The sequence below is a fragment of the Danio rerio genome, chromosome 23, assembly GCF_052040795.2.
Source record: "Danio rerio strain M-AB ecotype USA chromosome 23, GRCz13ab, whole genome shotgun sequence".
NCBI classification, from domain to species: Eukaryota; Metazoa; Chordata; class Actinopteri; order Cypriniformes; family Danionidae; genus Danio; species Danio rerio.
In genome coordinates this window covers 15,122,501-15,136,457 of record NC_141043.1, presented here as the reverse complement: position 1 = coordinate 15,136,457, position 13,957 = coordinate 15,122,501, and the positions used below count along the sequence as shown (strand labels likewise).

Genomic DNA, 13,957 nt, shown 5'->3' with positions numbered 1-13,957 from the left:
TCCACCACCAGTGAGCAGCATCCACCAGCCATATTGCACCAAACCACCACCCAGCTGATGGTGGTTAGATAGAGGGTGCTCACTAACAGTATAGTGTCCCCATCACTATACTGGGGCAATAGAACTCACACAGACCACAGGTTGGGTGCCCCCTGCTGGTCTCACTAACACCACTTCCGGCAGCTACCTAGCTTTTCCATGTGGTCTCCCATCCACAAACTAACCAGGCACAGCCCTGCTTAGCTTAAGTGGGTGACCATGGGTGAGCTGCAGAGAGCTAGGTACCAGCTTCTTTAAAATGGGCTGAAACAACACAATTCTTGATTTTTTTGGGAAACCCAATTGTTTTTTGTTCAATCCACCTAAATTTGTAAAAACAAATAAGTTGACCTATTGCTTTATGTTGTCCCAACCCAAATTGATTGTGTGGAACCCAGCAACAAAAAGACTAAAACTAGACTAAAAAGCTGTGCGTGAACACACCAAATAGATGACAGCCAAGTGAAACGAGAATGTACGCCCTGCGTGAGTGAATGTAATTTTTTATACCAACAAGGCAGCAGTATCTGTGTTGTTATCCCACAAAGAAAACCAGAACAAGGGTTGCACACATACAAACTGTCAACAAAACAGTTCAGTTACAGTTCTTCTAGCTCACCACAGAAGGAATTACCCTGAGATAAGAGTTGCATATGTTGGATAATCTGATTATCGCTATTGTTTGCAAATATTTATTATTGTGTTCTTTGTTTTTTGAAGTTCTTTTTATAGCAGCTAATAATCATATGTCCCTCTGAATTCATTTCACATATTAATTGTGATAAACTTGTCACAAAATGTTCAAGCTTACTTTAGCAAAGCCGACTTTGAAGAAATATAGCACAGGATTACTTTTAAAGTAAAACATTTTACACAATACATTGGTGTCACTTAATTTTGATGGTAACTTTAACACATTTTGTTAAACTTATTTTACATTACTTCTGCATGCTAACTAATTCTCATTAGATTTTAAGTAGACTGTTAGGTTGGGATTAGTGTTAGTGTAAATTGACACGCACTTGCAAAGTTTCTTATAGTCAGTTAAATGTCTGCTAAAGGAGCAGTATTAGTCTACTAAAACTCAAATGAGAAGTAATTGGCATGTAGTTGCAATGCAACTTTTAGTCAACAAAATGTGCAATAGGGACCATCAAAGTGTTACCAAACATTTTACATAAACAACTTTTTGCTAACTTTGTGTGTGGGATGTTGTTGCATGTCAGTAGTAAATAATTACTCAGCATGGACATTTATTGTTTGATTCAAAGGTAATATCTAAACTTCTAAAAAAGTAATTCCATGCAAATGTCATCCCTGCCATGAAAAGTTGTCACTAAAATAGGCCTCTAAGTTTTTGGTGTAAGCTTGTATTTTACAGTACTTCAAAAATGCTCAAAATTAACTGTCAGTGATTGTAAAAAATTATACTTGACACAATTGTCAAGTATATTATGAATGTGACAAACTTCACATTTGTCACATCCATAATACAGAGGTGTGACATCCATAACCAAACTTTTTCCTCATGAAGGCAAAAAAGTTTAAATAAAATAAAATCAATCATCTTTGTTCTATGAGCCAACTTTTATCCTTTAGTAAGAATTAGTTCTTTTCATTTGTGCAGTTTAATTCACAGAATGTCAACAAAGTATGTTGTACACTGTAAACTTGCAGAGTTCTTTGGTCTAACGCATGTTTATTTTCCTCATTTAATATATAAAAATGTTTACAGATTGATATTTTTTCTGATTATATATCTCTGTGGCTAGTTGTTTTGGAAAACATAAAAATATGTTTGAATGTAATGTTAAATACTTTCTCTGTGTATTTATGTTTGAAGTTTTTCCTGCAAATGTCACATCTATAATGGCGAAATTGCTCAGGATCCATTTGGATCCAATAATGGCTTCTGTGGAATTCCAGCCGTATCCTTCCCTCCTTAAAACACCTTGACTTTATCAAAGAAGATCCATTAACCCTACTTGAGATTAACGATTAGCTCAGACCTCACAATGCTGTGACTCTCCATATGTTGCTGACGTTCCCTCAGGGACTTTAGTGAGGCTGAACGAACATTTAGAGACACAGTCAATTGCAGATGCATACTGCGTACAAATTAGTGGCATTGCTTATTGCATGCGAGTCCCATGAGAATGCAAGATGATAGCATGTGTTTGGCTTTTTGGTTAGCAGAGGTCACGGAAGGTTGCCGCAAATCCATATGAACGGCAGCAAGGTCGAAACTTTGAGCAAACGGCAGATAATTACACACTAATACTCCATAGAGGCCTGCTGGCTTATGGCTGCTAAGCAACTACATAATAAGGACACTTACAAAGTGGCTTCAGACAAATTATCTTCAGAGTGTGTGTGTGTGTGTGTGTGTGTGTGTGTGTGTGTGTGTGTGTGTGTGTGTGTGTGTGTGTGTGTGTGTAAATGGGAGTGATAAAGGCCTTTCTCAGACTAAAGTTAATCAACCATTAATCAGCCACGTCTTTGACACGGCAGTAGGACGACACACTCCTTGAGTTAAAGTGAATGGCCAACAAAAAATAAATATGATCTCATTTACTCACATTCATTTCTTTGCAAAGTCATATACTGCTATCAGCTGAATTAAAAGAGAGCTATTACGTTTTTTTATATGACCATATTTGTCAATCTACGAAACAGACCATAAAAGCTTCATAAAGTCATCCATATCTAGATATCCATATAATTACATATATACCAGATATTTTATAATATTTTTTTTATAATCAGCTATGCCTGAGAAATGTACAAACAAATTGAATAAATAATTACAAAAATAAAATGTGCCGCTATTAATATGCTATATTCAGGAGATCATTACGAAAGGGTGAGCAAATTATGAAAGAATTGTATGATAATGAAATTTTAAGTTATGAAATATGATTAGTTTTCCCAGAGATGGGTTGCAGCTGGAAGGGCATCCGCTGTGTACAACATGTTGGATAATTTCATTCTGCTGTGGCGACCCCAGATTAATAAAGGGACTAAGCCGAAAAGAAAATTAATTAATGACTATGAACTACGAACCCAAGGAAATGGTTGCAATGTGTTGTCAAACATACTTATTTTACATTTTTATATATATAAAATAAAAAAAATAATAATATAAATACAAAATAACATTTTATATTATTTTGCCAATTTGTTAATAATTGCATTTTATTGAAAATATTTTTTATTCGTTTTTTAATGTTTTTAAATAATATTTTAAGCTGATATTTGGCCATGTTACAATGTGACCCTCCTATAGAACATCCTGCCATATTTCACTTTTTGGAGAAAAACAATGAAAAAATTATGCACTAATTAAATAAATATTTGTATTAGACAAGTGTGAAATTATTATAGGGTCAAAAATATATACTCTGAACCCCATGTGGATTCATACAAACAGAAAGTTCCCACACTTCCTAAATGTTAATTTAGATGTGCATTACATGTATTCTTAACTAGGGTTGGGTCCATCACTGATGGCTGATAGACATCACGATGCTGAGCCGACATCGTGATCATCCACCCCGCCCTAGTCGCAGCAGCAACTCACTCGCGAAGAATACACACTCCCATTTACCCTAATACGTCTTTGTTTTAAAATGACATTTTAGAATGAAAACGATCCACAGCCACAATGGTGTTTCACCTAGTATTTCTAAAAAAGCCTTTTGTCCACACTGTACCACTGCAGTAGCAAACACACATCATGTGACCACACACACACACATTCTGTCATACGCTGCAGTGTCTAAGCTCCAGCAGTCAGTGGGTGCTTTAAGCACAAAACCCCAGAGAGCAGTGCATGTCAGACAGTTTGTACCGCTGGATTGCGTCTCACTATAGTTGTTTACCATGATATTTAATTAACCTTGTCTCTATCTAACTTGTACAAGGTTAACTTATGGCAAGACTGCATGATTTTAGCGCCGATTTTGAGTCGCAGACTGGTTTTGAAAAATTGCAGACAAATAGCTGAAATCACAAGCAAATCAGTGCTCGCTCACATAAGTAACAATCATAGTGTGAACTATCAAAGACATGATCTGAGAGAATCGCAGATGAGTAACCAACACAATGAGGCTTTTGGCATGCTAAATATCTGGAGGCATGGGTGATTCAAACCATGCCGTGTGAAATGTGCTCTGATTGAAAATAACATCTGTGATCACCTACAGCCAATGAAAGAGCAGCATCCACTAGTATGAGTATCTGCAGGCTAGAGGGAGGTCGGCGGAGAAGGTCTTGTTTGGCTATTTGGACCCAAGAAATGGAGGCAAAACTTTGGCAGCAGCACCTGTGCCTGTTTGATGTGTCATCTGAGCAATACCACAACCGGGTTGAAAAATAAAGAAAAAGGTTGAGGAGAAATTGCTAATCCGGGTAAGCAAAATAAGTACACGTTTCACCCCACTAGGCTTCTTTCTAATTATGTAGCTAATTAAAAATATATGTTACATGGTCTCAAGTTGTTTCCAAGTCATTTATCATGTATGTTTGGCTGTGAGGTATAGTTTGCAGACTGAGACAATGTTGTCGGCTATTCTTCCTATTTCTAAATCATGCAGAAACAATTCCTCACAGGGTCAAAATTTACTGGTATTAACATAAATGTGGTAACATTTGGTCCCCACAACATAAGGAATACAACATATACACAAACACAGACTGCCAGATGTATTGTACTATATGCACGGCTTAAATCCTGTATTAAATCTGCTTTGTTATAATCTACCTCCTGGCTACTAATTTCTGAACACTCATTACATGTAAGAGCTGAACGATGATTCTTACATACCATCTATTTCACTCATTTGGATCTGGTTTGGGTGAAGTATTCCTTTAAAAATCACACACACACACACACACACACACACACACACGCACACACACACACACACACACACACACACACACACACACACACACACGCACACACACACACGCACACACACACACACACACACACACACACACACACACATACACACACACACACACACAGACACACACTGCTTGTGTGTATGGAGGACAGACAATTAGCCGTGTCCTCGATCAGCGTGGCTCTCACAGAAGGAGGAGGAAGGGCGGCTCTGAGACCAGACAACGTGCTAATTACATGTCACTGAGTCCTGCTATCAGCTCTTTTTCAGAAGCCACTGGCTGGCTCTTTCTTCCCTCCTCCCCGCCGATAACCCCGTTAACCAGAGCGGCTACAGGCCATTGAAGTCGATGACCGAGGCTAGACACTTCTGTGTTTTAAAAACAACACCAAATCAAAAGTGACCTATTTCCTTTGTGAATAAATGGCTCTGACCTTCTTTTGTAGACTGATCATCGGCGATGGAAAGAGCAGAATGAAAATAGCTTAAATTAGTGAAGATTCCTCCATTGAACAGTTTTGGAATCATATTATTGACATTTTTTGCTCACTGAGGATGTATGTGTTTTGTTTTTATGTGTACTCAAAGCTAAGTTTTTAGTTTCAGATGATTCTTTAGAAGTAATGATGTTAAAAACCAGCTTTGTTATCACAAAATTAACATAATTTTCATTAATTTGTGATATTTGTTACATTAATTTGTGATATTTCACACAGTTTTTTTATTGCAACATCAATGATCAGTACGCCATCAGTATACTTATAAACAGTTAGTTATTAATTTGTTATTAACGTACAAATATTAACCGTGTATTAGAGCTGCAACAACAACAAAAAAAAAATATGGTCTTGATAATTGAGTAGTCTTGTGATCATTATAATGATTAAGCAACTAATTTTCAATTATTTCACAGACTAATCTGCAGGATTTGATAAATTAGCAGCTTTTAAAGGTTATGTATGTAAGTTTTTGACTCTTCCAAAGCATAAAAATAGAATGATATGTTTGCAGATATTTAAGAAACATGCTAAGTGAACATTCTTGTTTATATGAAAAACAATTCTAAAGTCAGTTATTCTACTTTGAAAATGTGTGCAACATGTCAGACATCTGTCTTTGCTTTGATCATTTAACCCTCCCGATTTAAATCAACCTTAAATCAGCCTTTAGGTTCGACAGTCGGGCACTCTCCTGTTGGTGTTGTCAATCTGGCAACCTGCACTTGCAGTTGTTTTTAACCAGGTGTGCAATACCTAGTTCAAACACTCAGTGTCACACTTACATACTGCACCTTTAAATTTGAGAATGCCTAACATATTACTATTAATATTATACTCATGCAATTATAAAACAATACTTTTTTTTTTTTTTTTTTTTTTACAATGCACTAATTATTCTGTGAATATGGAACAAACAAACAAGAGATGAGATGAAGACTTTCATTTTACATTGACAGAGAGATATTAAATTATTTGTCTTAATACTATATAATAGTCAAGCAGTCCTGAACTGGATCATGTTTTAATCTGTGCAAAAGAAACAACTGATTTAAATGAAAGCTGCTCTTTAAAGAATATGTGGGTAAACCTAGGCATAGTCGAATAATAAGAGATCTGTTTATAGAAATGGCCATACCATGAGCCTCAATCACCTTTAAACCCCAGTAAAAAAAACAGGCCAATCAGAACACAAAACAGACTGTTGCGTTGCTCACGTGCCACGCCTTCTAGATTTGCATTGACTTTAGGTCACATTTTTCATCATTCAGGCCTGATGCCTTGACGCTTTATCAAAAGTTCAGTAGCCAGTAGGGACAGTAATTCAGTAGGGATCATTAATATGTACACCCCAGGCTGTGTTAACACTATATACGTTGGACAATTATTTTGAAAATAGTAGATGCAGAATGAATACAGCTGCACCAGATTGCTTTCTATGTGTTGCTATGCAATGGCTTCACAGGCCATCTGTTCACATGCATGTCAGGATTAGTGATGTGCGGATCGATACTAAAATATTGATATCTCAGATACCAGCTTTTTCTAGAATCGATTATCTTATAAAAAATATCAATATTTCAGTAATTTAGAGCAAATATGTAGTTTATTTGACATACAAATACAGTGGAAAGTAATTACAATTACCCTAGTTTATCTGAATAATGGCAACATATTCTGAACTATTTGTTCCTCCGCCAGCCAAGTCATGTGCATAATATTGCACTGTACAACTGCAGAGCACACTAGCTAGCCACTCAGTCAGTCCGCTGGCACATGTTCAGTCACGCTGTCATTGGATATGGGTGACCGCAAGCGAAGTTTTGTGTGGAGCTACTGTACTTCCATAAACTCAAACGATGCTTTTCGTGACACATGTAACAACACAGTGAAGTACTGTGGTAAAAACTACACACCTAATCAAACACCTACATTTAAATCACAAGACAGAATATGACTCATGACGTTATGACTAGGCAGTCAGAAGAGGAGGAAAGGAGAGGCACAGGTGCTGCTGTGGCGAGACAGACATCGAGCAGAGTCCTTAGATGGAGCAGGCAGGCACTATTCAGGTACAGAGAGAGAAAATGTGGCTGTATTTTGGGGGCCTGGGTTTTTGTGATCTTCAAGGGGACTGAATTAAAATGTCAATAAACTAAAAGGTGTGAATGTTTATTGTTTTATTTTAAGATGTTCAGGCAGGTGTTTTGAGATATACATGCTCAGATGCTGTCAATAAATACGTAGGTTGGCTCTTTTTTTGTATGATAATTCTTAATCAATAAACAATACACAAGAATAACCTGTAATATGGCTCGTATTCAGGATGAAGTGACACTTTTACGTATACTTCTTGTTACTTGAATTTCCCAAACAGTAATTTTTTTTCCAAAGTATCAGTATCGGATAGGTATCGTCGATACTCGCCTTTATTTTACTTGGTGTCGGATCGGATAGGACACCAGTGGTATTGCACATCACTAGTTAGAATGCAAAATGCAGGATGTATTGATTAAACATTTATTCAGCTCCACCTGATGAGGCATACGGTATGTCTAACTAAATATTTTTTATTTTATTGTGTTTATTGTGAAATTTGCAGAGTATATTTGTATTAACAAACACATATACTGCTGAGTATAAGTGTGCACTTAGTATAAAATGCACATTTATTAATGGTGTCATGTAACTCAGCTCTACTGTTATTTTACTGAAGTGAAAGAACAGCAATACACTTAATTAAACATCATATGTTCATGCAGAGGTTGATATTATTTCCTGGCTGTATTTTCATTTACATTACAACATTAAAATACAGCACAATACATCTCTGTCTGTCTTTGTTGTCGAGTTTAATTATAATTAAGCCTATATTGCCCACAACCCAACTCAGGAGCAAAATATGTTACTCTGATAGGTTTTTATTAAAGAGCTCACTCGCTCCATTTAAATAAAATAAATCTCAACCTTTTTCGATTGTTAAAATTTTTTATTGACAAATGAAGTATTATTATTTTGTGCATGTTTATTTTAGAGTACATTATGCACAGTGTGTGTAACAGAGCTTATTAATACTCACAACTCATTCAAATATGGTCAATATGGATCTACTGATTCTATGGGTATTTTATCAAGTAATAAAAAAAGGTTTCTGGAAATTAAAAAAAAAAAAAAAAAAAAAAACTTACCTCAGGCACATACCATAGATATACAGCTCATTGAATCATTGCAGTATAGGGCACCTTTAAGTTTTTTACTTTTTTTTTCATTCTCTAATTAGTGCAATAGCACTATGTTGCGCTTTATAGTTTTACAAGTTCTACATTCCAATCACATTAATGCAAAGAGCAAATCGTCACCTTGGGAGCAAGTTTTTGCATTTCTTAGGAAACAATATGTAACATTTGTTTTTTAAATAAAAAGTCTTAAAATGTAAACAACTAATTAAAAAAACATCCCATGATGTAAATAAGTTGTCATTTAGTAAGAATATGTCAATAACTCAAGTTTGACAAAAATGTTAGATAGAACCTTATAACTCTAAGGTGACGAAATATGTATAAACTGGAGCAGAAAACAATGTTCGATTATACCTCTAAGCTTGCACATTTTTATACAGATTTGAAGGTGAAACGTTATGAATGAAGTATACTTGACAACAATAGTGACTACTATTGCCTATTATTAAGATACTGGCTGTTCAACTGTACTATTAAAGCACATATTCTGCATGATATTTTCCCACATAACTATTCAATACTTACACCTAAGTACTACCTTAATAACTATTAAGAAACAGACAATTTATAAGTGTATTCAGCTAAAAGTCATAGTTAAAGGTTTATTACTGATCAGAAAAGAGGTGAAGTAATTTACACTTGTATTATTATTTATTATTTGACCCAAAAAGATGATGCTTGTGAAGGAACATCATCTACATGATTACAAAGGCTCCTCAGGCGTCACAGTGGAGGTATCTTGTTAGTTTTAACAAGAGTCCTGTTGGATGGAGGATTAGACATAATCTTTGATCTCACCCGGGAGAGTCAATATCAAAATTACACGCTGTTTAAAAGAGTGTTTGTGAAGCTTTAAGGAAGAGCCACGCTTGGGCTACAGGCTATTGTGGGTGGATTTAAAGACCCACGGTTTATGATTAGGAGAATTAGACAGATCTGTTGAGACTGAATTAGGCTAACGCACACTTGCGAGACTTAACTGGTACATAAAGACCGCGTTAAGTGTGTGTGAACACTTCAGTACTTAACAGATAAGTAGCATAAATGTAAACGCATTAGAGCAACGTGGAAGAAGATTTTTGTCTGTTTTTATGACACTTCTGCTGAAGAGGAAATGAGGTGTGAATTTTAATTTAGCTCGGCAAATATACAGGTCCTTTAGATAAAGAGCATAATTAAAAAAAAACATCGCTCTGGGGGAGGACATGTTTGTGTTGCTGTGGGAATGAGAGCCACTTGTCTTAGTCAGGCCACTTCCAGTGCGGATGTATTCACACACATTACTGGCAAAGTCACAAGACTTAATAATTTATGCTTTTTCATTAGTGCTCTTTAATAAGGCAAGCTCAAAACTCATGATCTTTACTGCTTAACTCACTCTTGCACAGTTTGTACTTTGGATGTGAAAGAAAGTGCTGGGTAAAATAGCCAAAATATGTGACCACAAATGCAGTCTTAAAGGGCACCTATTTTAAGATTTAAGATAAGTCTCCAGAATGTGTCTGTAAAGTTTCAGCTCAAAACACGCATCAGATTATTTATTAAACCTTTCAGAATATTGGATTTGTTTGCTCTGTGCACATTGTAGCTGTTTTTGTGGCCTATGCCTTTAATGCTAGCTTTCCCCACCCACAATTCCCAGGTGCCTGTCAGAGTGTGTCCTCATTTCCTGCCGCATCAGATAATCAGCATAGTGATTAACATGAATGAAGCAGACTCATGTACTGTTTGTGAGAAATACTACAATAAAAAAGTTCTCAATAATTATTTGATGTGTTTGTTGTGGAGTTAATACATACGTTTCTGCAATGATGAGTCTTACACACACAGTGGTCCAATCCCATTTCTATTTTTGTACCCCTATCACTTCCCCTTCCACTTGGCCCTTACAACTGAGGGTTAAAGGGAAGTGCTTCAAAATGTACCCCTAAGAATTATGACAGCACTACAACATTTGCACACATGACCATATTTCTTTGCAAACTCTTGCTTCCTATGAGATCAGTCGATGGCGACTGCTGTGGTTATATCAGTTGTGGTATTTTTTTATATTTATCTTAAGGAAATCACTGAAGGCATATAGTATGTTATCAGAACGATGTAATGTGGCAATAAGATCATCACTGTACTGTGTATATACACAGTAGCCATATTCAGCTATGTAAACACACGAAAACAACACTTACATTATAGCAGACACTGTAAACAGCACATTCTCAGCCCCTAGACTTTTCAGTGTATTCGAGTGGCATCGAGTGTCAGAATGTTGTGGGACTGCTTTGCAGGAGTTATGATTATGGATTATAGGTTGTAAAATTTAGCTTTTTTTTTGCGCCCTTTTTTTAAAGCTTGATTGTAAAACACGTACGCGGTTGTGAATGTATTAAAACACATGTTTGTTTGTCGTAAAAAAATTGTAATAATGACAAAAAAATACTAATTTGGGGATCTCCTAACTTCCGTGTTCAGTATTACTGGTGTTATGGCTGGTGTATTCTGTGAAATTTTCTTACCTCTTGGTTTTGAGTGTGGTCCTAAAAAAAAAAAATGTTCGAAGGGCTATTCACCCCTTCCCCTTAGCCCTATGTCTTCAAGCTAAAGAGAACTGGGACACCCCGACTCCATGACGTGAACGCGCAAAATGAGGGGTAGGGGTAAGAGTGAGGACTAAGGGGTAGAAATGGGATTGGGCCCAAATGTGACAGGAAACACGTTAATATCCATCGCTGTATGGATATCCATTAAGTTAACGATCAAAATAAACCTAATTTAACGTTCAGAAACCAGGATTGCATTTTTTTTTTATCATTGTGTCAACACTGATATGCAGTATTGTTGATGAATTACAGTGATTTTACCCTCTTTAACTGACTTTATTACAATCATGTACCGATTTACTGAAAACTCATTCTTAATAATGACTGATGATCACAGAGTGCTGAACAGATCTTGTAATCCCAGTTGCTTTATGCACATCCTGTCTTGTTATGATTATAATCTATAGTTATATCTATATACAGTTGAAGTCAGAATTATTATCCCCCTGAACTATTAACCCTCCTGTTTATTTTTTTTTCCATTTCTGTTTAACAGAGAGAAAATTTATTTGAACACATTTCCAAACATTTTATCTTTGCAATGATGACAGTAAATAATATTTGACTAGATATTTCTCAAGACACTTCTATACAGTTTAACACAACAGTTAAAGGCGTAACTAGGTTAATTAGGTTAACTAGGCAGGTTAGGGTAATTAGGCAAGTTATTATATAATGTTGGTTTGTTCTGTAGACTACTGAAAAATATATAGCTTAAAGGGGCTAATAATATTTACCTTAAAATAGTATTTAAAAAATTAAAAACTGCTTTCATTCTAGCCGAAATAAAACAAATAAGACTTTCTCCAGAAGAAAAAAAAAATATTATAGGAAACACTGTGAAAAACTCCTTCCTCCATTAAACATAATTTGGGAAATATTTAAAAAAGAAAGAAAAATCAAAGCAGGGCTAATATGTCTGACTTATAATATAGTTAAATTATTAAATTAATCTGATAAAAAGCATACAACATTTTCACCCTTAAAAACATGTTTAATGCTTGAATGCAAGTTATTTGCTAATATGCTGCCCTTTAAAATACAAGATAAATGTAGCAAACTTTGACACTCTTGCTGGCGAAGCTATGCACACAAAATAACAGAGATGTTGCATGAAAGCAGGATCAAACTTAAACACTGCCAAAAAATAGACCTATTTGTAGGTCTAGTCTGCTAGTCGACACTCTGCCTGCTTGATCCACTGTTTGTTTAAAAACTCTTTAAAAAGTGTTGGTGAATTATGCTCATTTTATATGTACCTAAATCACTGGCAGTTTATTGGTGATAAAGTACATCCAGGAGGTCGTTATCACAGAATAAAACTCGACAGGCTTTTTGGCTGCTCAACGCAAAGCGAAAGGATGCTGTATAATACTGAAAAAACAATGCTCTTTATCCAGCTTAGTACATACAGTATGGTAATATTTACTGCTATGATAATATTGTAATGTGAGTTATGTATCAAGATACATAACACACCCCTGATAGATACTGCTACCTGCAGGTATGAAAAGATACATCATCCCATGTGGGCACCAAATATTTGTTCTGGTTTCTGTCAGCTACACTACCTGACAAAAGTCTTGTTGTCGAGTTGATGATTTAGAAAGGTGACATAAGGTAGTTTTTTTCAGATGAATCACCTGTTGAATTGCATACCAGTTATCACAAATACTGCAAAAGACCTATTGGAAAACGCATAGAGACAAGATTCTCACAGAAATCAGTACAGTTTGGTGAAGGTAAAATCATGGTTTGGGGTTACATTCAGTATGGGGGCGTGAGAGAGATCTGCAGAGAGGAGGGCACCTCCAAAAGTCTGAGGTATCAAGACATTTGTGCTCCCCATTACATTAAAAACCACATGAAAGGGCAAGTTCTTCGGCAAGTTACAGTAGCGCTCCTTCTCATACTTCAGCCCCCACATCAAAGTTCTTGAAAGCAAAGAAGGTCAATGAGCTGCAGGACTGGCCAGCCCAGTCACCAGACATGTCTGGGGTAAGATGAAGAAGGAGGCATTGAAGATGAATCCGAAGAATCTTAATGAACTCTGTAAGTCCTGCAAGAACGCTTTCTTTGCCATTCCAGACGACATTATTAATAATTTATCTGAGTCATTGCAGAGATGTATGGATGCAGTCCTCCAAGCTCCTGGGAGTCATACACAATATCAAATATTTTCCACTGCACCATGATTTCATATTCTATACTGGACAGTATTTCTTTTAAGTGACAAGAATTATGCCTGAGCAAAGTCAGACTTTAATGTCCTAATTATATAATTAAAAATAAAGGCATGATCATGTATTATTTTTGTAAAATAAGCATAATCTAGAGGCCCTTGCCTTTCATGTAAGCCACTTCTTATACCAAAATGATAAACTGGAAGTAAAGTTATTATTTGTTGTTCCTAAAACTTGGATAGGCGACAAGACTTTTGTCAGGTAGTGTATTATCTATTTGGTGTGTTCAAGAGCAGTGTTTGGTTTGGATGGAACAACCCGTAGCCATTGCAAGCTGAAAACACAGTTGGTTTTTGTTGCTGCAGTTCATTGATGTTGGCCTGGTATGTCCCAGGTTTAAAGTTAATTCACCCACTTAGAGCTTGGTGGACAACACTGCTTTGCACACATACAGTAGAAACATTAGCTTTACTGCTGTGAACATGCTTTAAT

The 13,957-nt window shown here is 36.0% G+C and overlaps 1 protein-coding gene and 2 long non-coding RNA genes across 13 annotated transcripts in view; 1 reads left to right on the top strand and 2 right to left on the bottom strand.

The window, feature by feature from the left end:
* znf512b (zinc finger protein 512B) overlaps positions 1–13,957 on the bottom strand; it is a 145,815-nt gene that overhangs the window by 78,423 nt on the left and 53,435 nt on the right. The gene's annotated exons all lie outside the window — the stretch shown is intronic.
* The window catches only part of LOC141380587 (uncharacterized), a 12,797-nt gene continuing 7,440 nt past the window's right edge, over positions 8,601–13,957 (top strand). Inside the window, exon 1 of the long non-coding RNA XR_015523347.1 lies at positions 8,601–10,760. This is a non-coding gene — a long non-coding RNA (uncharacterized LOC141380587). The remainder of the gene's footprint in view (positions 10,761–13,957) is intronic.
* Positions 8,713–13,957, bottom strand: part of LOC147831246 (uncharacterized) — a 6,088-nt gene continuing 843 nt past the window's right edge. The window contains exons 1-3 of the long non-coding RNA XR_015523345.1: positions 13,147–13,957; positions 11,506–12,830; positions 8,713–11,304 (exon numbers count right to left, since the gene is read on the bottom strand). The exon at positions 13,147–13,957 is cut by the window's right edge and continues 843 nt beyond it. This is a non-coding gene — a long non-coding RNA (uncharacterized LOC147831246). The remainder of the gene's footprint in view (positions 11,305–11,505; positions 12,831–13,146) is intronic.